Below are 25,179 nucleotides of genomic sequence, written 5' to 3'. Positions count from 1 at the left end.
ATGCAATTATAGGGTTATTATTAACTCCGAGTACACGTGAGTCATCAGTGTAAGTGGTGAGGATAGTGTTAGGATTGGTTTTGATGACTGAGGATAATACCTTGAGGAACAGAACAGGGATGAATGGGAACCATTGTGGTTTACTTTCAATAATCTATCAATGTGAAAAACTAATATAAATATCATTTTGGATATCATATTTTCTTTCATAAACACTTAATTAAAATTTCTTGTGATTTTCTTTTTTTTTATTATAAGTAAAAAAAGGTCATAGCATAGCGGTATTGAATTTTGTTTATTGTATTTTTTCAAAATATAAACATTGTCTCCGTAGCAAGTTTGAACAAAATTACATAGATTTAAATGCATTCCTTTCAAAGATAAAACACTCTAATTTTAAGTCTCCAAAGGCTCTAAGAAAAAACAAGCAAATAACTGGTAGTACATGTGATAACCTGCGGTAAAATCCACAAGTGTCCTTTCGAGTGGATCTTACTTGTAAATCAGTATCAGATAACACGGGGTATATATAATTTATCTTTATATGTAGACCGGTCTAGTATTCAAAGGAACAGCAAGATGAAGGATATCAATTTCATTTTCGAGGCTACGGTCACTCTTCTCTTAGCTGCAACTGAGGCCAAAGGTGAGTTGAAGTTTTATTTAATTTAAATTTGTTATACTCTTAAATTTGTATTATGTATTAAAAAAAATCAATATGAAGCTAATGACATATTATAATACATATAAAAGCCCTTAGACAGTTCTAAAAAATAAAAAATAATAATCAAACAATAATAATAACAGCTTTACATTCTTTATAGAACTAAAAGCCTCTCCCATGAGAGGCATGAGTCTGGTTTAAATGCAATTCTCAAAATTTTTTTCATTGATTATAATAGTTTACATCAAATTAAAATAAAATAATAATCTGCCTATAATTAAATAAAATATTTTCTATGCTGTATTTGAACGCTTGTTCGAAATCAAACAATGTTATAGATTATATGAGTCATTTAGAACCTGATTGAATAATAGTTTAGATCCAATCCAGTTTATATATAATTATAATATTCAATAGAAAGTATACTGAAACTGAATCACACTTCTGAGCTCAATTTTTTTATTAAGTTAAATTGGCAAATTAAGCTATAATTAATATAAGAATTTTTTTTCACATAATTGTTGAAATAAATTCTATATCACTCTTAAAAATATACAGGTAATAAATATTTTTTTTTTCAGATGTTTTACTCAATTTGGAAGACAACAAAAAGAAACGTCCCAGGAAATCGAAAAAGTAATAACATTATATGTCAGATATATCTGAATTTCTAATGTGTTTGCGCAGTGAAGATTCATTCATTGAAAATTGAAGAATTTTGTTAAACAAATAACAAACTGTTATAATAACCATGTAAGGCCCACCAGGCCGATCTGGTAGTAAAGATATAAAGAGTGATGAGTAGTCAACAGTCAACATTGCTACACATCTTTAATAGAAGTATATGTAGACAACGCAAGAGGACTGGAATATTAAAATATTCTCGAAAGGCTAAAGTCTTTCAAAGGGATGCAGTTGAGGCATTTATGTTATATACAATGCTAAGTTATATAAACATGTAATGCATAACGAAAGTGATTTGTTTCACATAATTTATGAATGCATAATGTTCCTAAAGAAATAAATTATAAATGTATCTATCATGGTTAGTTTTAATAAGAAAACCTCACTTCCTTAATTAATTAATTATTTATTGAATATTATTGGATTTTAATCGAAAACTAAGTTATTTTATTTATGAGGGTAAATTTCATCACCGACTTAGCTATTAAGTCGATGGCTCGTCATCAACCAAAAGGGAGAAGATTAATTGAGGCAGTGGGTGGGTATGCATATATATTTTTTTGTGTTGCAAAAGTCTTTTAATAATCTAAATCAATTTTGAAACTACTTAAATTAGGAAATAAAGAATAATTCCAGTGTTTTGTCAAACAAATATATTATTTAATTGAAAGTAATTAAAAAAATATAAATATTATAGTTATAAAAATATTGTTTAACTATATAACATAATTAATGGTTAATGTAGTATGCCTTTCTCTGTCCCTTTTGTAGGTGAACCATTATTAACATAAGCAACTAAAGAGTTGACTAAGTCTAAAGTGAGATACGTTATATGTGAAATAGTTTTCCTATTCTTCCTTAAGACTCCCCACAGGCTTTCTAGAGAAATTAGTTTTCTCTCATTTTTTTTTTTTTTTTTCAACGAAGCGATCCCCGATGGTTTTCTATAAGATAAGAGTTAGCACTTAATGGTTGCTAGTCCATACATTTTCACTGCCCCAACTCTTTTAATTCCTTTTTCATACTCAATTACTTTTTGACTGTGTGCTCATTATCATACTGAAACGAACCCCGACCCTGTATCTTACCCCAGAATCGGAGAAACAATCCTAAATCATTATTGATACTTCACCATGCTTCATAATTGGGTGTAAGCAATCATACCAAAATTCTCTAGATCGGCACTTCATGTGCTGTTTTCTTCTGAACCCAAACCTGGATTTTTTTTTTTTTTATACCTTTATTGAAATTTTCAACTGTACATAATAATACATTCAGTCAATTTGATGTATGTTTTATAATGGAGTGATAGAGAAACTACCGGTTGGTAGCACTCTAATGATGTTTTTATGTCAGCAGGTCTCGTGGCTATCTTCTAAGCGCCTCTAAGGATTGTGAGGAACAAGGTAAGAGGAAGCAAGGTTAGAAACTAGTGGATCTGAGTGGTTAGGGAGTTTATAATGAAAAGAATGACATCTGATCGGGCTAGATCGGTTACATATGGAACATTAAGATATGATTGTATGTATGATCTTATTTTTGACAAAGACAAGGAGCATTTAAGGATTTTGGATTGTAAGGGGTGGATACGAGAGGAATTTGAAGGTATAGTGGAGCCCCAATGCTCAGCTCCGTATGTCCAGATTGGCCTTAGTACAGTCATGTAGATCAGTATTTTGTACTGAATTGGAAGTTTAGACCGTTTACCTAGTAAGTGCTGTGCTAGTCGAAATCGACGTGCAGTTTCCTGTCTTTTCAGTCTTGTGTGAAGTTAGTCGTTTGTCTAGACGCTGTCCAAGGTAGCGAATCTATTCGACTGGGGTAAGAGTAAGATTATGAAAAGATGGGATTTATTTTAATCCTTCAATTACACCATTTTTCGAGTTCTGTGATATAGGACTGGAGAATTTGGGACGCAATTAAAAGGTTATCATTAACTGCGAGCACACACGCGTCATCGGCATACGTGGTGAGGATATTGTTAGGATTGGTTGGGATGTCAGTTGTATAGACGTTGTAACATGGAATATAGATATTTCAATATTATGGTTTTCCTCAATGTAAAAAAGATTCTTTTACAGTTCATTTTCTCCTTTATTTCGCTGATAACACAAAATAATGCTAGAAATAATGATGTGTAATATACACACATAAATTAAATAATTGTGAAGTTGTTAATAATATTAAATAACTAAAAGATTTTTGGTTCTCTGTGTACTCTGTGCTTAATTATAACTAAATAGCTTAGTACTTCACTGGTAAGGCACTGAACTACGTCTTTACATGTTAAGTTGAGAGTAAGCAGGGACCCACAAACCGTTTTTTTTTTTTTTAAATTAGGTTTAAGTTAGCTTCCAAAGCTCAAGTAGCCTGCTTTTACGGTACTTTTACTCAGAATATTTGCGGGTAAGTAGTCAAGAAAGAAGTTCTCAACATCTGCGAGCAGAATTGTTTCTACTTTGTTATCTTATACAACTAGGGGACATTCTATGCAAAAAGTTATTATTTACGAATTTTATTAACAGTAGCAGAATTCATTTTTTTTCTATTCAAGGTAACAACGATTAATATTACCTATCTTAGATAATATTGTACTCCTTAATAAGTACATAATTCATAATTATGTACTCCTCTTCTTAATAGTTTTCTTAAAACTAGTCACGCCTTCAAGTTTCTAATTTACATACAGATTGAAATTCATACCTTTTAAAATTTTGTTGTTAAAACACATTACAGCATCTAATCCATTATTTTAAATCTCTTAAGTTCATTAACTTGATTTTTGGTAGTCACAAGTTGGTTAGCTATGAAATCTATCAAAATATGGAGTTGTTTATTATTCAAAGGTAATTAAGTAATTCTCAGTTGTGTTTTTTCCTATTTTGGGACTTAATTGGCATACTTACTTCAAATTCTTTATTTTATTAAATTTACTTCAACAAAATAGCCATATCTACGTTTTGGACAGTCATCAATCTTCAGAAGCCTATTGAAAAATAGTTACTGTTAAGTTTATTAAGTTTTTTGTTGAAGTTTGGAAATGGAGCCCAATTTTCTTTTCTTTCTTATTGATTTTTTTTTTTTATTATCTATTATGATTTTTTCAATACCAGCAGCTATTAGTCTTGCATTTTTATATTCTCGTGGCCATTATATCAGGTTTTCTTGATGGATTTTTTAATTGCATTTTATTCAGTGATTTATTATTCAAAACTGGCTATATTTTAGAACTTTTACAAAAAATTAATACAATCAAAATTTGAAATAAGAAGACTAATTAATTCCCGAAGTAAAAAAAAACAAAAAAAACAAAAACAGAAATTGTCAAAATATCATTAACTAGGAAAATAAAACTTTACAGAAAAAAAACAAAAACAAAAAAAAAACAGAAGCAAATAAAAATCAGAAAGTAAAAAGTAAATTAATTTCAAATGCCATTATTATATTGCCTTTTACACTGCTATCTTTAGCAATAGATTCAGTATGCTTAGTACATTGAATTTAGAAGCCATTATTAAATCAACATACTTTTTCTATCGCTATTAAAAATTTTCTTAGATCCGTTCTACAATAAACGAAGTTTATTTTAAGTTTAGTTTTTTTTAAAGTGAAAGACGACGGATTTTTTTATTGTGCACTAATTGCGTAACTGATTCGCTATATCGTCATGATCATTCAGTGATAACGTTATTTTTCAAGAATTAGTCAGTCCTAGTCAACGATTTAGGAAGTTTCAATTTTCTAATGCAACGAAACATACCTTAATTTTCAATGTTATTCATTTTTATGGATATAGAATGTAATTAATAAATATGACCTAGGAAGCTGTCGGTACTTAGATATTTAAATTATTATAATCTATGTAGAGTAATTCCGTCCTGTTTCTGGATTCGGATTGAAATTACAATATTAAATGACGGTTTGGAATAATTAATACACGGAGAAGGGGATAAGGTTGGCAAACAGAAGGTGTCTATTTGTCGAGCCGCCTTAATGGGGACCCTTTATAATGCAGCACCAGGTGGTTACTCATTAATGTATGTATTGTATATTGAATTTTGCTATACTAGCTTTTGATTGCTTTCAGTCCATGTCCATTACTTAATTTTCATACCAGAAAATGAATTTCACCTGCTTCCATATAGTCCTCCAAAGTATTTTTGACAGCTTATCCTTATGTGGTTTTCTGAATAAGTATATAAACTTATAATCATAAGTTTACAGTAAGTTCATTTTTTTAAAAAATTTATATTATAATTTTCCCTGATGAGTATAATTGTGGCAAAACTATAAAAATCCATTATCAGACAAAATTATCTCTCCTCTCATACGCGTTAAATTGAGGATAGTTTATTTCAACAATATGTTTTATAAAGTAGCGCATCTCAGTTTCAGTTGAATTTCAAATAATGATTAGTAAATAAACTAAAAACAAAAAGGAAAAAAGAAAAATAATACAATACTAGTGATTTTATTAAGATTATAGCTTTGTAGAAGTTTAAAACGATAAATTATCCATATTGGCTACTCTCCTAGACTATCGAATTCTGTCAAAGAGCAGAGATAGGCAAGAATTAGTTATAGTTGAAACTAATAGTTAAAATTGTAATGGATAAGATATATATTTATCAATGGTTCATTCATAAATAAGGGTCGTATCCATGACAATTTTTGCTATTAGTTTCAACTATAGCTAATTTTTGCCCAACTCTATCAAAGAATACTGTAACTTGGTGAGAAGTAAAGTGTCTACACTGAAAACAAAATTTAAAATTTGGAATAGTGTCGATGCACTGAAAAAATGAATAATAATTTTTTTTTTATAACTGATTTCAGTAATTTTCCAAAAATGGGTAATAAACTGGTGAGCCTATTGCTGCTGACTTATTTAGTGTTTTACCGTGCTTGTGAATTCATATGAGTTTGGCTTTCTTCCACGTATCAGGAAAATATCCAGTTCTTAGACAAAAATTAACATTGACAATAAATACCTAAAGAGGCATAAATCATTTATATAATTCTAATATTTAGCATATACCCATTCGTTTAGTTCCTTTTTAATTATGTGTTTTGGGTAGCTGTATTTCTATTTGTAAATAGGTTCTCTTCTGTGCATAAACTATCTCCTTGCATATTTTTTTTTCTTTTATTTTCGATTGAATTGATTTAGAGCAACTACTAAGGAATATTTTTCCCCTTAACTGGAAAGAAATTTTCTTTCTATTTGCTTTGATTTCTTGAGGGATAAGAAAATTATTTTTTAGATTTATTTTCTAAAACTTTGTACGTTTCCCAGTCGATCAATCCAATAAATGGGGATTTTCTCTCCGTTACTTTGTTTAGATGTAGTTGAGAAACTAAATATTATTAGGATATGACCGGATTCAGAGTTGTGATCACATGGAATGAAATAGGAATTCTACACTTTTCCTAAATACGATATCAAGAATGTTCGATTCACAACATGGTCTGTAGAAACTTGGTTCATTTGAAACATGAATTTTTTTTTTTTACATGAATTTGTATATCGTGCCTTGATCAAATATCCAGTAAAGTATTTCCGTTAAAATTTTATTTTTGGCATTCCCTGTAAATGTTTTTGCTGTTAATGTCAACTTAAACTGATGTATGGTCACCTGATGGCTTAAGATTTAAAATTTCGCCTTGATGCAATTTTTTATTTGGAGGTTTATAAACTACTGTTATGACTGTAGAAGGGGAAGAATGTAAACGAATTGGTTTATTTTTTTAGCAATTATATTTTCAGTGAAGCTAATATAATTCTTAATTACTAAGGCTACACCACCAGAAGGAGTAGAACAATCTCTATCATTACTTAAGATTTTGTAACCGGTAATTTTAAAATTAATGTTTCAGGATAAATGTGTTTCAGTTGTGTAGGTTATATAAATGAAATTAAATTAAATTTTTAAATTCATTCCTTCTAGAAGATATGCCGTGATTCTAATTTCCATTTTAGTTCAAACATTTTTATTTCATTAACTCGGTAGTCATAGATTAAAAATAAATATTTGAGACTTGATAGAATAATGTTCAATTTTTAGTAAAGCGCACTATGACAGAAGAGAACTAGTAACGTTAGATAAGCCAATGTTTACATAATGATCCAGTAATAAATGAAGCTACTAACGTGGAAAATGTATTATAATTTCAGGAAGATAGGGTTCAATATCTTCGATAATGATTATAGTTATTGAAGACAATAAATTTTCACCATTTATTTCGTTCATATTGATAATTGTGGACTGTTTTTGTTGTCCATTCGTTCAGTTCCTTTTTAATTGCTTGTTTGAGTTGGTTCTATTTCTTTTTGTAAACAGTGTCTCTTGTTTTTGTTGTTGTTATCCAGTTTTCTTGTTATTGGGCTAGTTGCATTTGAGTATGAAAATTTTGAAGTAATTCTGGTATACGGTCTGTTTGGATTATTCTTAGTCGTGCCTATATTTGGCTCAGGAGGTGAATTTATTTTATTTTTTATGATTTGATAATCTTTACGTAATGTAAAAACACTGTTTAGTGAAAGTCTATAGTTAGTAGCGTTTTGTATTTCTGCGGAATCGGTTTTAACATTCGGATTATTATTATTGCTTGTACTCGTTGTTGCTTTTGTATGCTAATCGGATAAAAGGCCAATTTCAAATGTTTAATTAGATCTAATGCTCACTTCATATTTAGAGGAGTAATTTCTTTTATTATCTTCGAATCGGATCTTTATTCTAATTATTATTGTTATTATTATTTTGAACTGAACTGTAATATATTATATATATAAAAATTATATTTTTAACTATTTGACCCGGCAGCGCTTCGCTATTCCTAGATTTCAGTATGTACAATATACAGATTCAATAAACACTATATACTTTGTCACAAATCAAGTCATCCATCAGGACCTCAATATTCCATATGTTGCCGATTTGGCCAGAACCAGATACCGTTCCTTCCATAATAAACTTCTCAACCACCCAAATCCACTTGTTTCTAACCTGGCTTCTCCTTCATTACCTAATAATCCTCCTAGGCGTCTGAAAAGAAGATGGCCTCGAGATCTTCTCCTCTAGAAATGTTATTGGAGTTCTATCAGTGGGTAGATTCTCCACATGTTTTTATCATGTCACTATGTCACCTACAGCAAATTTACTTGTTGTGTATATGTGTATACAGTTGTAAATATCAATAAATAAATTATTATAAAAAAAAAATAAACACTATTGAAAGTTTGATATCAAATTAGTTGATACTAAACAGTTACGTGTGCATTATTATTTTTGTATCGAAAATTAATCTTCCTATAGGCAATTTAATAGCCTATCATATAGTTTCATATATTTTATATGAAAAAATGTATACATTTTGAGTTATGCGTCAATAATGTGTAATTTTGATTATAACTTTTTTTGAAATCCAGTATTTCAATAGCTAAGAACTTTTCCCGTACAAAGCTGAACATTTTGGAAAACAAAATGTAGGAGAAACGTGTAGTTCGGGAAAAAAAAACTTAAGAAGAGCATAGGTAAGTAATAAACGAACATTACATTTTTAATTAAATAATATTATTTCAAAATTTTTTGAGACAAGGTAATTATTTATTAAATAAAACCACAAATTGTATCCAATACAGTATTGGATACAATTTGTGGTTTTATTTAATTACATTTTTATTTATATAGATTTGTATGCCTCACTCCTATAAATATATGCAAAGACTTCGACAGTAGGACACTGGTCCGTGTGAAATAGGAACTGGAAGAGGGAGGGGCTATCGTTCGATACAGAATGGGCTAAGTTTTATTGCCAATAAGCGGAGAGGAATCGGATCTTGGGGCGAAGCCGTTGGGAAAAGTTATACCATTATTTGTTAGTGGATCGGAGGATGGGAGGTGGATGATGGGCCGTATCCATCCAGTTAGTGATGGTCATCTTGTTGTTGGCCGCCTCGCCTGCGGTCGTCCCTCGGCCAGCTTCCCTTGTAACTTCTCAAGTAGGCTCGGGTTTCAAAGCTAGTTATTCCTCTTCGAGGGCTCTTCTCTATAATAACAATAGTTATACGAAACATTTAACTTTTGTCTCGGACAACAAATTAATTAATTATAGTAATTACACCTTGTTCCAAAAATATCTACCCCATGACAAACACAGGTTTAGCTAAACTAGTTCTATTTCCAAAATATCTTTAACCCCTAATCTGGCATAGCTATGCTATATTTTTTTATATTTATCATTTTTTAAGCTCATGATTAACTCAAGACTAATTTAAAGAAGCTGAAATATACGTACATCTTTGCCTGGTATAAGAAACATTTATCTTATTTTATAACACTTAAGCTAATAGGAAACATTTAGTTATCTTGCCGAATAACCTTTGTCATTTATTTATATTGATTTACAATCGAAAGTCGGTAAAATGCAACGCATAAATCTAAACTTATTTAATATCGATGATACTAAATAGTATAGGAACTAAAATAATAAAAATTAATACTAAATAAATTTTACTATACAAAATATCGATACTAAACTTTTTAAAATAATAAAAAAAGGCATTCTAGATAGATTTTTGTCTCACTGTCTAAAGGTTAAAGTAAATTCTTTGTTGTGGCAGATCCACAGTGTAAAATTTATAAATTATAATTGAATTTTCCGCAGCAATGACTTTTTCAAAACTGCCGGAAGTTAAATTACGATTTACAATTCATTTGCTGTTCAATAAGCTATATGAAGAGTAACTTTATCTAGTGTTTTGAAAAATTTGCAATATTATAGGACGATTACATATGACGACAACACACACCAAACATTACGTAAGCTCAGACGATAAGATGGTTGAATTTCAAATTGAATGTTGACTCATATTTCGATAAGAAATTTGACATCAAAAGGAGAGCCACTATTATTTGTCCCTTGTGCTGATGACTGTTCAACAATTACGTAACTTTGAGCATAGAATCTCACACATACGTGTTTAAATATTAATGGGATAAAATGATTCATCAGAAACCCTCATAAATATTGTATAAGTTTGTTAATTATTCTAAAATGGCATTTGACTAAGTGTTTTGTTTATTAATGTTATTATTGAGAGGCATATTCCTAGAATAAAGTACTTTTCAATAGTACCATCTTGGATTCTGATAAAATTAATTATTCACGAAATCTTGAAAGATCTTTTGACATTAAATCTAAATTTAAAATATTATTGTTTCTTATCATAAATTCATAGAGCTTTATGTTTACTTCACTGCAAAATCATTTCGTTTATTGGACATGAATTTTTGTTTGAATCAACAAAAATTAAATTTGATGTATCAAATTTGCATGCTTCACCATTAAAAAATTAGGTCCATTATAATATTCAGTCTATATAGTTGTCAGATATTGACTATTATAACAATAGCATAGGCATAACAGGAACTACATCCTAAGTCAGTCCATTATCTTTCTTTGATATTAAAAAATGTAGTTCTCCTCCTATTACACGAAACTACATAAGTTAATTAGAAACTGATAGAGAATCTTCATTTCTCAATGGACTAAAATTTAATATGAAATCTAGATACAATTATGCATCTTACGGTAGATTTACCAATTGCGTCCGGAAGTCATGAAAATCTGGACGATTAATTCAGTTTTGTATGTAGTAATTAGTATTTTGATGATAGGGATTATTTAAAAAAATTGTGTGTTTTTCGTATTATTATCATTTACTATAGTTATGTGAGTAAAATACTCTATCCCAACAGTCCATATTAATGATAAAAATTCGTTTAAGACATTTTTATTTTTGAAATTAAGTTGTAACCACCTGAATAAAGAAATTTGATTTTCATAATTACTAATAATAATACTATTTCCATTGTTATTTCATTTATTTATTTTTTTTTTATTTTTATCCTGTTTCATTACTTGTCTCGTTATTATCCCTACACTTGTACAGGTAAATTTTTTTAATATTGGTGTTTTATCACTTTCATTTTCAATAAATTGTGGTATTGTTATGACCTCACAACAAGAAACCATAATTATACGGATTTATAGTTCCATAAATATTAACGCCCTCATTAAATAACAAAATTATATTAATCTATTATATATTTACCACTATTATCTATATCCTCTCATCTTCCTAGCAGTTTACCAATTCCATCTTAAATGTGCTTAGTTTGGACTGGAAGAAGTTTTCGACAGCCTGCCTAACTCGCTCTTCAGAATTGAAGGTTTTTCCATTCGAATTTCAGAAGTTACAAAAAACAATTTAACGTAACGTGTATTAAACAAAACTGTTGACAAATGGCTAAATGAAGCCTCCTCGTATAAATAGTGAAAACAAAAATTTGTTGTAATGGTAACTCATAGCGGGTAGTTCTACTTTGCTGCATCGAAAGTTACGACCTGATAGTTAATTTGAGAACAAATAATTTTATTTAATTCCGTGATTTATCCACTAGGATATATACTGCTTACTTTAAGATACATTTATGGATACAGTAACTGATAAATAATACATACCTATTTTGTTTATTTCTTTCATTCACTTATCGTTCTGCTTTTATCACTTGTATTTATCAATAAATTGTGATATTTTTATGACCTCACAACAAGAAACCATAATCATACGGATTTATAGTTCCATAAATATTGACGTTTAGATTTTTTATTTTATATAAGGGCTCAGGGACAAAAGTGTTTAATAAAAATGTCCTTTATAAAATAAAATGTTTCAAGTTTCAATGATAGCATCCCATTCGTTCCAGATTTGGCCCAAAACAGATATGCGTCTTTTCATTCCTAACTCCTTAACCATCCTAACCCATTAATTCTTAATCTTCCACCCTGAACAATCCCCGATAATCCTCTGAGGCGTCTGAAAAGAAGATGGCCACGGGACCTTCTAATTTAAATTAATGTTTGAAGTACCTCTGATGAGTGGTTCTTTCCCAAGATTTTCAAGTGTATATGAAACATACAACATAGTTACTTGTTGTATTATTTTGTACTGTTGTAAATTACATTAAATAAATAAATAAAAAAAAAAGTTTCAATGATAAAATTAATAATTAACTAATGCAGTTAATGTTAGCATTATTCATTATTAGTGGATGCACTATATTGACGTGCACTTAGAGCATGATGAGGGGACACGTGGAGGATGGAGCATCAAAGCGACTCCTGTAGTCTAGTAATTGCTAAGGCTAAGGCGATAGTAATGGCCAACACGCTACACTATCACAATTAGTACTCGCCTTACGCTAATGGTCGATGGTCCATTACTGAACCCTCACCACAGTGCAACCACCTACTCTTCTCTCGAAATCACTGCTCATCAGACATACAGAGCCTTAGTTTTGAATCTTTGGAACATTCTATGAGTGCCACATCAAACGCTAAGACTTACTATAAAATACATTTTATAAGCCCACATTATAAATGTGGTCCACATAGGGTTCGAACAGCCCAGTATCCATCAATTAAAAAACGAAATTAATTTTTAACCTGTACTACTACAACCCAGGAAGGATCAGGGTGAAGAATTATTAGCTGACCACTATCGTCAATCAGAAAACAAAATCAGCGAGACTGGAAGCGTAAAGACCAAGTCATTTACTATAAACCTCCAAATTATTATAGCGCTTAAGATGCTAATTTAGATTTTATATTTTTATTTTTATATATATGTTAAGTCCAACGTTATTAAATGACGTACCACTGTTTTCCATTTGAATAAACTCCTCCTGCAAAGGGTTACTTATAGGGGGCAAAGAGAGAAGAAGAAAAAAGAGAATCGTGTTAAGTACTAAATCTGCAGAAATATAGAACATAGAACATTATGTACACATCATATAAACAATTAGATGCTGCAAAGTCACCATACAAACAATTGAGGTCATACAATCAGTATGAACTCAAGTTTTTTCTCAATATTAGCAGCTAGGGGAATCGAGAAATGTTAAAAGTGAACGTATGTGAAATTATTTATTATTATTATTTATTTATTTATTTTTTGCGAAGTTTCTTCATTAAGCCAAGATAAGATTCACTAATGAAAACTTTGAGTTTTTGCCTGCAAAGTCTAATGCTTTGATAGAAATCACGTTCCTTGATCGCGCGGGCTATTGTTTATTATATCGTTCGGGCAATAAATTAATAGAATATAAAGGAACAAGTAAGTCAGTTGATCTACTCAATCGGCTGAATTAGTCGAAGGGTAACGGTGGAGTAGCCATTATGCTAATATGCTGCGCTAAGAAAACATACTCCGCAGCTCAGCTACATATCCCCAAAGCTACTATATAGGGAGCCTCAGTCCTGCTCCTAGTTTATTTCTCACAATCCTTTCATTGATCACCGCCCGCTTTAATTCAATCCTACCTCTTGTCGGCCGCTACTGTTCTCTTTCTCCATTATCATAAACACAATCCTTGGTCTAAGATGCTGGTCTACTTAAAGCTATGGTTATGAAACATGCTCATATTTTGAGAAAGATGATAAAATTCTGAAAAAATATTTTGTTTCTATGTTACTGCATCTATCTGCCATAATTTTCAAATTCATATAAGTTAATGCAAATGTCACTTATAAATAACAGATCAACATGATTTTCTCAAGATAGTTCTCATGAAGGATGGAAAGAAGCTTCAGACTTCTATATCGAGGCTAAACGGTGAGAAACAAATATAAAAAATCAAGGAATAAAAAAAAAAACAGTTAGTTAAAAACAAGAGTAAAGTGATGTATTTTTCAAGCATTGATCAGGACTTAGTTATATTACTCCTCTCGAATTGAACCAAACCAGATTGGAGAATCCAGTTTGCCTCGACGTGGGTGCTTAACGCATTTTCACTTTACTCACTATTTTCACGATTGCACGGGGCCTAACCATTGCTATAAGACAACTAAAATGGAAAACATGTTCTGGTTCTGACGTTCTTCTTCCTAAATTCTTCAAAAGTGTGGAAGAGATTACTAAGGATATTCTATTAAGATTTATACATATCACATGGAAAAATCATATCCTAGAGAAATGGAAGGAAGTAGAGATGCTATCGAAGAGTGCAGACTGATTGATATCTCTCATGAGTACACTTTTTAAATTGAACGAATGACCATAGTTTGGCTCCAAGAATACCTTGAGTCCAACAAATTCATTTCGAAACGATTTAATGGTTCTGGAAAGAAGAGAAACATATTTGAACACCTCAAAAGCCGTATATGTTTTTGTTTTCATTGAGTAATGAATGCTTCCTGGAGGATACAAGTTGTACAACCACGGATTACATGGAAGAAGAGGAAGAACAAGTTCTCCATTTCGCTCGTTCAAGTTGCTTTTAATTATCCCTACTCCCAACAGTCTTCCCTGTTATTTATTTATATTATTGATGATGACCCTCAAGGTATGTACTACAGTTTATGACCATTTTCGAATATATTAGCCTACTACGTGAGTGTTAAACCTACTTTCAATACCGCTAAACTGTACTTCTACAAACAAGATAGGTTTGCCAATCATGAGAAATAAGATATTTTATAAGAAAATATTAAGAAATAGCTTCAGAGATAAATAGAATAATCAGGTTAGAGTTTAAAAAGGATTAGGTTTAATAGTTAATGTCCTTAAAGGAGGCTATCGGAGTAACAATGACAAAAATAGATTTACATTTAGAGAAATACATTTTGCCGAAAACGACATTTATATTCATCAAATGAGAAAATTTAGTTGTACGAATTGATTTTTGTTAGAAGATAATATATTTAATTCTGATCATATTGGATAGAATAGAGTTGAAGAAGGAGTGTATTCAGGTTATTTCCAACTGCCACAGGGGAGCTGGAGGTGATAGTTATGATTGAGAAATCCAGGCTATATACCTGGCAATGGAAAGGGAACTGCCATTTACTAGTCTTCTATACCATACATCGTTTATGATCTTATATTTATATCATATACTTTACTAAGCCATATATACCATATAGTTTTACTATATATTTATTTATTTATTTATTTATTTATTTATTTAATATACATATTTTTTTGTAATCGAAGACACGAAGTAACTCCTATGCTCGAAATTCGTGCTGAAGAAGTCTATAGGTGACTTACCCTTGTGGTTGCAGAACCTGAACCTCTGCTTGAAAATACAACTAGGAATTCCCCATAGCTAAATGGATTTACATATGTACAGATGGATTTACATGAGGTGCCGAAGCAGTTTCTTCCAACTGCTGTACTCCGCGGTAGTTGGTGTGATATTTACGATGGATAAATACTTATTATCGGACCCATACATTCATGTGTTGTGAAGGCTATAAATTTTTTTATTTAAAATTACATAGTTCTCTTATATATCAATATTTATCCAAAACAAAACACTCTAGGAACTACAGTACCAAAGCCTTAATTTTAAAACTGAAAAATGTACTATAAAACGTATATTTTGAGTAAAAAATATTCTGACATTTATTAGACATAAATAAAATACTTTTTACATTTTTAAATTTCCAAAAATCCTTTCATTCTACCGTTCAAGGTCCTGCAAAATATTATCTGACAGCAGTTATGACAGTCATGAAGTTTTTGATATGTATTAACTCATGATCGGAACCTCTTATCTTATTTATATTAAATTAAAAATCCTAATAAGTTAAATATAGCACTTTTTTAAAAATTGCAATCATATTTCGTCACAGCGATACAGGAGGTTTTCAAAACCTCAATCCTAACCAAATAGCAGTAACATTTCTCTAATTTATTCTTTAGAATTATATGTAGGCTATACAAATGAGTAATTCACAGTCAATTTAAACTGACATCAAAGATGATCTAGATAGGTGGTTTCAATTTTTATGAGAGTTATGGATTTCTGAAACCATAGGATATCGAAGGTACACTTTTTTTTCTAATTTACCATCCTAGCATTGGGTAGCCCCGGAATCTTTATGATCTTTATCTTTATGATCTGTACCTTTCAAGGACAAATTTAAATCGTTTTTAACTTTTTCGATTCCTGAATATATTGAGGTTTCGCCCTCTTCGGTTATTTATTCCTATAAAATAATAAATTTCAATTTTTATAATTAAATAAAAAAATCGTTTTTATCTACTTATATTAATTTATGCATTTATGCTACCTCAAATGCCATTGCATAAGAAATAAGGAGTCGGTTTGGCCACTATAGCCGTTATGATCGAACATTTATGGCAAAATATAATATAATAAAAACTAATTTTAATAAAATATAATTATTTAAAAACTACGAAATAAGTAATTCTGAATTTTTATTTGTGACATTCCAAACAAGAAAAAATATCTAGATACTGATAGAATATGAGGATTGTATCTGTTTCTCATTAATTGTTCAATAATATTCTAGGGTAGCGACCCGAATTCATTTCTCATTTTGGATTACGTACTTGGAAAAATATCTCTTTCTTTATATATGGTTTTATTCATAATCTAATTATGGGTAAACATTTTTTTTACGAAGTTGAGAACTCTTGCTGATATAAAAATTCGATTGTACGATTGAGATTTTAATTTAGTTATTTAAAAACCGATTTTGTTTAAAGTTAATTTATTGGTTATTTTGTGAAATTTTAATTTTGCCTTTCATTGAATAAATTGTCATTAATCCATTTATTTGTTATGGAAATGACAAATCTTTTTTATCACGTAACGACCTCATCAGATTTTATTTATGGTTTCTTTTTAATTTTTTTTACAGTTTAAAAAATGAATCTAATAATGTTTCTAGATCAATGAAACTTCAAGATACTCCAGTTTGCATTTCAATGCTTTATGTGACACAAAGCTAACTAGCGTTGGAGGCAATAAACTTTGATCAAGGCGCATTATAAGGTAATCAGCTTGTAGATTATCCCAAACACACACACCCCTGGATTACCAAGGGATGGCAAACACAGAGCCGGGTGTCAAAGCCAATTTGTGATAGTGGCATTAGTACGCTATAGTGTAGGATTAGTGGCTTGAGGCCTCACTTCTGCGGTCTCCAGATTATCTCCTTGAGGCGTATATCTCTCCAGCCAGGGCCCCATTCAACCTCTCTTCTTTATTGTCTCTGATTTTACTGGAGGCTTTTCTCTACTTATTTTCGAATAAAAATGGATACTGTTATTGATTTAATTAATGATATTTTAAAGACTTTTGCTGTTTATAAAAATGTAAATAACTTATTATGTCGTGGTTAGAGCACCATACATTGTTTGCTAAGGCAATCTTCATGGGCTAAGAACATTATAAGGCACCCTTGGTTGGGGTAAAATCAATCGTAGCTCACTTTAAAATAAAAATTAAATGTCACCACAATTATGTAGGAAAAGAAGAAAAAAAATGGTCAAAAGTAAAGTAAGTACTATATTTATCTGAATCTTGAAATAAAACATTTGTAGACCTAACTCCTTGTGACATTAAGTAGATTATTATCCAATAAGTAGCTACTCCGAATAACAAAAACAAATAATAATATGTGGCTACGTTTGTGTGTCTCTAAGCCCTGATATATGTATGAACTAATTTTGTTGTAACTATGCATAGGTACCAAGTTTTGTTGTATTGATGTTTTAGGGTTGAGTCATAAGTAACTTCCGTTTTTTCATTAGACATTTCTTTTGCTCTCATTAGATAACAAAATTATATTAATTTATTATATATTTACCACTATTATCTATATCCTCTCATCTTCCTAGCAGTTTATCAATTCCTTCTTAAATGTGCTTAGTTTGGACTGGAAGAAGTTTTCGACAGCCTGCCTAACTTGCTCTTCAGAATTGAAAGTTTTTCCATTCAAATTCCTTATTTAAAAAAAAACAAAAACAGTTTAACGTAACGTGTATCAAACAAAACTGTTTGACAAAAGGCTAAATGAAGCCTCGTATAAATAGTGAAAACAAAAATTTGTTGCAATGGTAACTGGTAGCTGGTAGATATGAACAATAAATTCTACTTAGCTGCATCGAAAGTTACTTATGACTCGACCTGATAGTTAATTTTATTTAATGCCGTGATTTATCCACTAGGATATATACTACTTACTTTAAGATACATTTATGGATACAACAACTGATAAATAATACATACTTATTTTGTTTATTTCCACTTATCGTTCTGCTTTTTAACTATAGTCGTTGTTAGTAGCTTTTTTGTTTTTTTTAAAAATAAAAATAAAGAATACATTGCTTCCAGAATCAGAAAAAAGTTGAACTACGGACAAAAAAGGGGAAAAATGGGGAGGGATTCCTTGAAAAATGTAAAATTGTAGGAAGATTATCCGGTTGGCGGTCAACAAAGTTGTCCAAATAGTAGAAGAAAACTATTTACTGCTAACCAACATTTCGCCCCACTTTGCATTGTAGTGAGGCAAAACGTTGGTTAACAATAAATAATTTTCTATTACTATGTTGACACCTTTATTGACTGCCACCCGTTCTATCTTTCTACAATCTACTTTATACGGTCAACTATCTCCTTCGAATAAAAAATGTAAAATGTTATTATAATGTCCTGGCGTGCACTCACCTACGTTGAATGAAATCCAGGTGCTGAATATAGTAGTAATGAGCAAATAATGATGAGCAAGTGTGGAAAATAGAGATGAGCAAGAGAATAACTAAATAAAAGTGTGGCCAACAAAAAAAAAAAACAAAAACACTCAACACCTAAAGCCGTGTTCACTTGGAGATGGAGGTTGTCCATGAACCATGATGAAGGCCGGTATCTACTCAGGACTTTAATGTAATTTAGGTGAAAGAAAGAGAGACATACACAACAAAAAAGGAACAAGAACACTATTGAAAGGTTTGTGAAATATCTTCCATCAAAGTCGACTTCAGTACTTTTTTCACAATCAGTGCTAGAGGTAAGTGTCCAATTAGCACAATTAATGATAGATTTCCCTCTGGAATTAAGGATCCAAAATAGGGTAATCCGTGCCGCCAAAGTGGGCTCGGTATTGGACTGTCTGGACTATGATGGTGATTTAAAATAAATGAGAGGTAGCATATTAACAATGGAGCGATGGATATAAGTCTGGCCCTAAAAAGGAATAGTAGACTGGAGGTACGATAAGAAAATCTGAGCTCTAATCAACATGAAAGCGGAAATTCCAACATTATTCTCGTCGATAGCTAGAATAGGAAAAATTATAAAAATAACGTGAACTCCTACGATCCATGGGGTCATGGGCTCAGTACTTTGTAAGGAAGCACTATTTTTAAAACAATGGTTATAAAAGGAGGTGATTTGGTCAGAATCACACTCAACCGCCAGATTTTCCACAATTCAGGGTACCCACTTTATGAGGCAGGATGGACCTCAGGAGGTCTCCATATCCTACAGAGTTGACTCACGGCTACAGTGTAACATAAAATAATTATTGTCTTTGGAGTTAGTAGCATTGTGCTTTACCACGTTGCCACCGTGCTCCCCAAAAAAAGATGATGTAAGAAGTAGGATTGCTGTTGTACCTCTTACCCCTCTATACGATTGCCGAATCGTCTAATCAACTAAAACTTATATTATTGGAACTATAATTACTTCTAAATGAATTGCTAGGAAAATCCTATCGTCCGTTTAGGCCTTGATGCAAATGAAATACTCTATGGCGATTTCATTTAGTAAATTCATTGCTATTAAATGACATGGCTTTGTAAAGAATACCGATATCCTATCACCCTGCTGTAGCGTTCCGGAGACTAAGAAACTTTTCATTAAAAATTACACTACTTAGGAGGTACTGAGGGTCAATTTGTCCAGGAAAACGGGACTTTACGTCCCCGTTGTCAAAGAGAACTACCTGCAATTTATAATTTTCAACTAGAGGGTAAAAACATTAGTGGACCAATGAATACACAGAAAACAGTTGGTAATGTACTTAAGAGACCTCCGGACGATGAAGCTGAAGAAAAAAACTGTTGATGAATAAAATTGATTCATAATTAAGAAAAATGAAATTGAATAAATCTTTTTTAATAAATTTAGTTACTTCTGCAGCCTGAAAAGTTCCCGAGGTAACAAGGAATAAACAAATTTATTTTACTTTAAGCATAAATATAATTTAGTCAGTTCATACATGCTAAAAACATGTTTCCATTTTATTTACTTAAAGTTACGTACGTCAAGTAAAATTGTATCATCCTTTTTTTTTATTCCGACTTCTACCAAGCCGTAGTCCCTTCTATCCTTTCCCGTAGAGAGGAACCCACATCAGGAATAGGCTGAATCAGACTGATTGTATTTGCCGGGATCCTCTGAAAGGGGCAAAGAATACTGTCCAGGCTCTCAGTGAATGCCTAACATTAACAAGCCCTCGCTCCACCCTCTGCCTTGGCTACAGTCGACCTATTCACTGTGGTACCAATGCCCACTTCTATCCTCCTCGGCTTATTGTGCGCAAGAAACTCTCAATGCTCTTGCGAGTAGCTTGATAAATTGAGTTACAAAGAGGCTTCCTGAATTGTGTATGAACTGAATTCGACCATTTACAAGTTTACATTATATGTCAGTTTTAATATGGTTTTGGATTAATTTTAAATTAGACTCGTTTTTCTGTTGACAATATTAAAATTATACATATAGAATTATTTACTTATTTAGAAAGGATGTTCCAATTTTGAAAGTACCACTTTTATTTATAATTACAATCCCAAAGACAAGAATGTTCTAAAAATATATTCTATATTGGTACAAATTAGATTGTTCTAGATTTGATTATAAGATCGTAAAAGTATGGCTTGAAAAGAACAAGTATGTAACAAATATAGGACACATGCGGGACACAGAGCAAATATACTGAGTGCGCCAGTGACAGTTTATTTGAAACATTATTACCTCGACGTCGGGTTGATATGTCGGTGGATACCTGTCCCCTGCCTCAGCGGAGCAATATATGTGTTTTGTACTCCCTCCCTGCTTCAATATACCAAATTACATAATATTCTCCTGTCACTCCGCGCTTTATTTATTTATATTCTGACTGAGCGGTACTCCTTTTGATTGAATGAAATTTTCTATCTTCAACCTGATCCATAGGAAGAAAATTTGTCATTTATGGGTTTGCCGAATATAAAACCAGTTTGATGTTCAAGTCTTCAAGAAATATGCAGTACATGCAGACAGTTTATAGAAATACGCCATTTAGAGCTACTAATCATTAATTATTCAAGTTTTCTCATGAGAATAGAGTTATTTTTATCATGAACAAGTTTAAGATAAATCTATAAGTTATATATATTTTCTGATATCTTGTTCGTGTCTTGTTGTATTATTCAATTATACAAAAATTATATTCAAATAGTCTCAATTTCTTTATCAATAATTTTAAATATGTAACGTTTCGATCATCAAGAACAATCTGTTTTTTTTATTTATTGATATTCACAACTGTAATATATAGAACAAGTAAATTTGGAGAAATACAGGCATTTGGAAAATCTACCCATTGATAGAACTCCAGTAATATTTCTAGAAGAGAAGATCTCGAGACCATCTTCTTGGGTCATCAGGTAATGGAGAAGAAGCCAAGTTAAGAAGCCAACATTGAACTCCTGATGGATGACTTGATTTGTGATAGAGTAAGGCAAATTAAGAATTTTGGATTGTAAGGATCAGATACTAGAGAAATTCGATGGCTTGGTGGATCCCCAAAGCTCAACCCCTTAATTCCAGATAGACTTTATTATAGTTATATAAATGAGTCTTTTCTAATTTAAGGGTTTGGTATAAAATGGAAGGGTCATTATTCACTGGAAATAAACATTAGGACAATCTTAACTACAATCCCCCTTCTCTCGCTCTCCTCATTGGTTACAGTTTTAAACAATTAATATTATTCCGTTTAATTTCATAAAAATGTTTGTTGATAAGTGAACATTTTTCACTAATTTATGATACAAAATGTATTCAGTTTCCCGTCAATAAAGTGGAGATGAAAATTTAATTATGAATTAAAAGCCCTCAGTTTTTAGATTTTAGATCAAACTTGATCCAACTCGAAGATATTTGTAAGCCTAAGTTTAGCTGAAACATTTCATAAAAAAATTTTTATTAGAAGTTTTTCGTTTTATATAAATTAGTTTGATAAACTCCTTATTTTTAATTACTTGATTACGTACATATTTTCCTATCGACACTCTTCCTCCATCTTCGGAATGCACCGATGGGTGCATATTAATATTTTATTAATTATTTAATTAAACAATTAAGCATCTTATAAAATAGACATCTTTCTTTAAGAAAGGGCTTTTCACAGAACTAACTTATATCATTGAAATAAATATAAACCTTGAGTTTTACAAATTGAATAGTGCTGTAAGTTCGCCTCTAATCAACGAATAAAACTTCTACTGTTCATTCTAGAGAGATCAAGTGCTGATATATATCATCATACATACAGTCCTTATAGTTCCATATTCTACAATATCAGCTTCATTGCTGACGTTCTGTAGAAACATTTCCTCAGCTTTTCTCATTACTGTGTGTTCGACGGACCTTTGAATGACCACATATATGGAATTACCCCCGATGTATCTAACGGAAGGTCCATTTACTATCTTGGACCTTAATGGCCATTTGATGGACCATAGAGGCATTATATTTTCATCGAGCCAATAGTAGATGTGCTCATGGCCACGGTTGTTTCCAAGCAATCTCTTCTCTAAGTTTGATTTGATTGTCGTAGATCTCTGGTAATAAACTCATGGTACTTTTGTAATGTTGAGATGAGAGAGTATCTAAATAAAAGAGTATCATATAATTAACATTTTAAAATCAAACTGAGGGTGTGGAGGAGGCTTATCAGCTTAAAGTATAAACTTATATATTAAGTTTTTACTCCCAAAGTTTTATTGAGAACTACAAATAAGTGATTGTTATTAGTATTCAATTAATTAATTAGTAAGCGAATTCTTGTAATATATATATATGTACTAGCCCTACTTACCTAAAAAAGTATGAAAGCTAGAAATTCATGACGATCTACTGATGTTACAAGACCCACCCCAATAAATCATAACGGTCTCAATATGGGGGAATCAAACGGTATTATTGTAAGTAAAATCCAAGATGATTTATTTCTTGTTTTAAGTTTCTTATTAAATTTTCAAAAATGTATTTATTGATAAATATTAGAATCTGTCACAACATTGTTGGGCAATAAGTATTAGTGATAACTCATTACGATAATGCTAAAATAAAATAACATGAGAATAAAAATAAATAAATATAAATAAAACATAAAAAATAAATAAAGTCTCTCTCTAAATATGTCCAAATAGAAGGATAAAGGAAATAAACATAATCAAACTATGTACATGAAAAAATAAATAAAATAATCACCAGTAACATTTACACTCTTACATACAATATGTACAATATCGACATGAGGAACCCTGATTCCACTCTATCTCCCAACGTATGAGAGGTAGAGCAGAGCTCTTTGAGATCCCAGCGCATCCCTCTCACCACTTCACTGGCAATAAGCCAGTGGAGTCACAGGTAGTGCTCTAAAGCCTGTTTCAATATTACTCTTTATTTAGAAAATATCTCAATTCCCTATTATTATAAAATTCTGAACACTGTAAATATTTAAATAATTACTCAACGAAAAAGCTAAACAGTTCATGTGTTTGGATTTGATAAGCACAGGGTGAAAACAAGAATATCTCATTCATATATCAAACAGTTGATAGATGGAAGAATACACTTTTCGTTAATATCTTATTAACTCAAGTTAATAAGTTTTCAATATTTGGTAAATAACTGAACCTAGGTCCAAGCCAAGCTTTTAGATTGATTATCTTTTTATTTACTTTTTTAATGTGGTAGAAAAAAATACAGTGTATAATATTAGTCCGAGTGGCGATCAATAGAGGCACAAAATAGAAAAAAAAGTATTTATTAGGTTGCCAATAAATAGTTTTTTATTATTTTATATCTTTATTGATCGCTGCCCCCGGATTATCTTCTTATATTCTATTACATACAGCCAAATGTTAATCTTCCAAAAAAAAAATACTCTAGTTTAACATTGTGCAGTTTAGTACTTTACAATAATTCATTTTATTTATTTAAATTTACAACTGTAAAAAAAAAAGAACGTAAATATGATACCCGTTTTAGTACAAGATTATCTTGAGAAGATTCTTTAAATATTTAAATTCAAAGACTTGTAAAAATAAAAACACTTAAGAATTAAAAATGAAATCAATTTTTTATAATAAGAATTAATTTTATAAGTAAAATTTAATTTAAATAAATTACATCATACAACCGAATGCATGACCTTTTTGCTGTTTTTATATTAAGTTGAGTCTTTCTTTTGATTCAATGTTACTAAATTTAAGTTGTTAATTTAAATTTTAAATATTTTAAATGGTAGTTTTTCAAATAAATTAGTTTATAAATTTTTAGAAAATTTTATTTTTAGACCACAAGAACATAGATATTGTCTTATTAGAAAATATGTAAGAAAATGTTTTATAACGTTAGAAAATATAGTCTTTATTTGTATTCGAAGAATATTTTAATAGCTTGTAATGATTATTTGGAAAATTGGCCGAAACGTTACTAAAATAAGATTTTAATGAAGTTAAATGCAGTTATTTGGTTTTCTAAATCTATTTTGATTATTATCATAACTGATTTAAACAATGAAAACATGATCAATTTTGTATCAAAAATATAGATAAATATCAACTGGATTTAGTGAATGACTACAATTTCTTCCTTATTACAATATAATAATTTATTTCATATTATACAGCAACGTTTCGGGAGATTTCCCCCATCTTCAGGCTGCTAAAA

General features: G+C 30.6%; 1 long non-coding RNA gene across 1 annotated transcript; it reads left to right on the top strand.

Annotated features, from left to right (window-relative positions):
- Positions 1-447: 447 nt before the first annotated feature.
- Positions 448-1,707, top strand: LOC106690207 (uncharacterized). The gene is made up of 2 exons (XR_001344555.2): positions 448-646; positions 1,246-1,707. It is a non-coding gene; the product is annotated as an uncharacterized lncRNA (long non-coding RNA).
- The last annotated feature ends 23,472 nt before the right edge of the window (positions 1,708-25,179 follow it).

This window comes from Halyomorpha halys, unplaced genomic scaffold (genome assembly GCF_000696795.3).
Source record: "Halyomorpha halys isolate HHAL.00 unplaced genomic scaffold, Hhal_1.1 Scaffold1612.1, whole genome shotgun sequence".
In the NCBI taxonomy this organism is placed as follows: Eukaryota; Metazoa; Arthropoda; class Insecta; order Hemiptera; family Pentatomidae; genus Halyomorpha; species Halyomorpha halys.
This window is presented reverse-complemented; position numbering and strand designations above follow the sequence as displayed.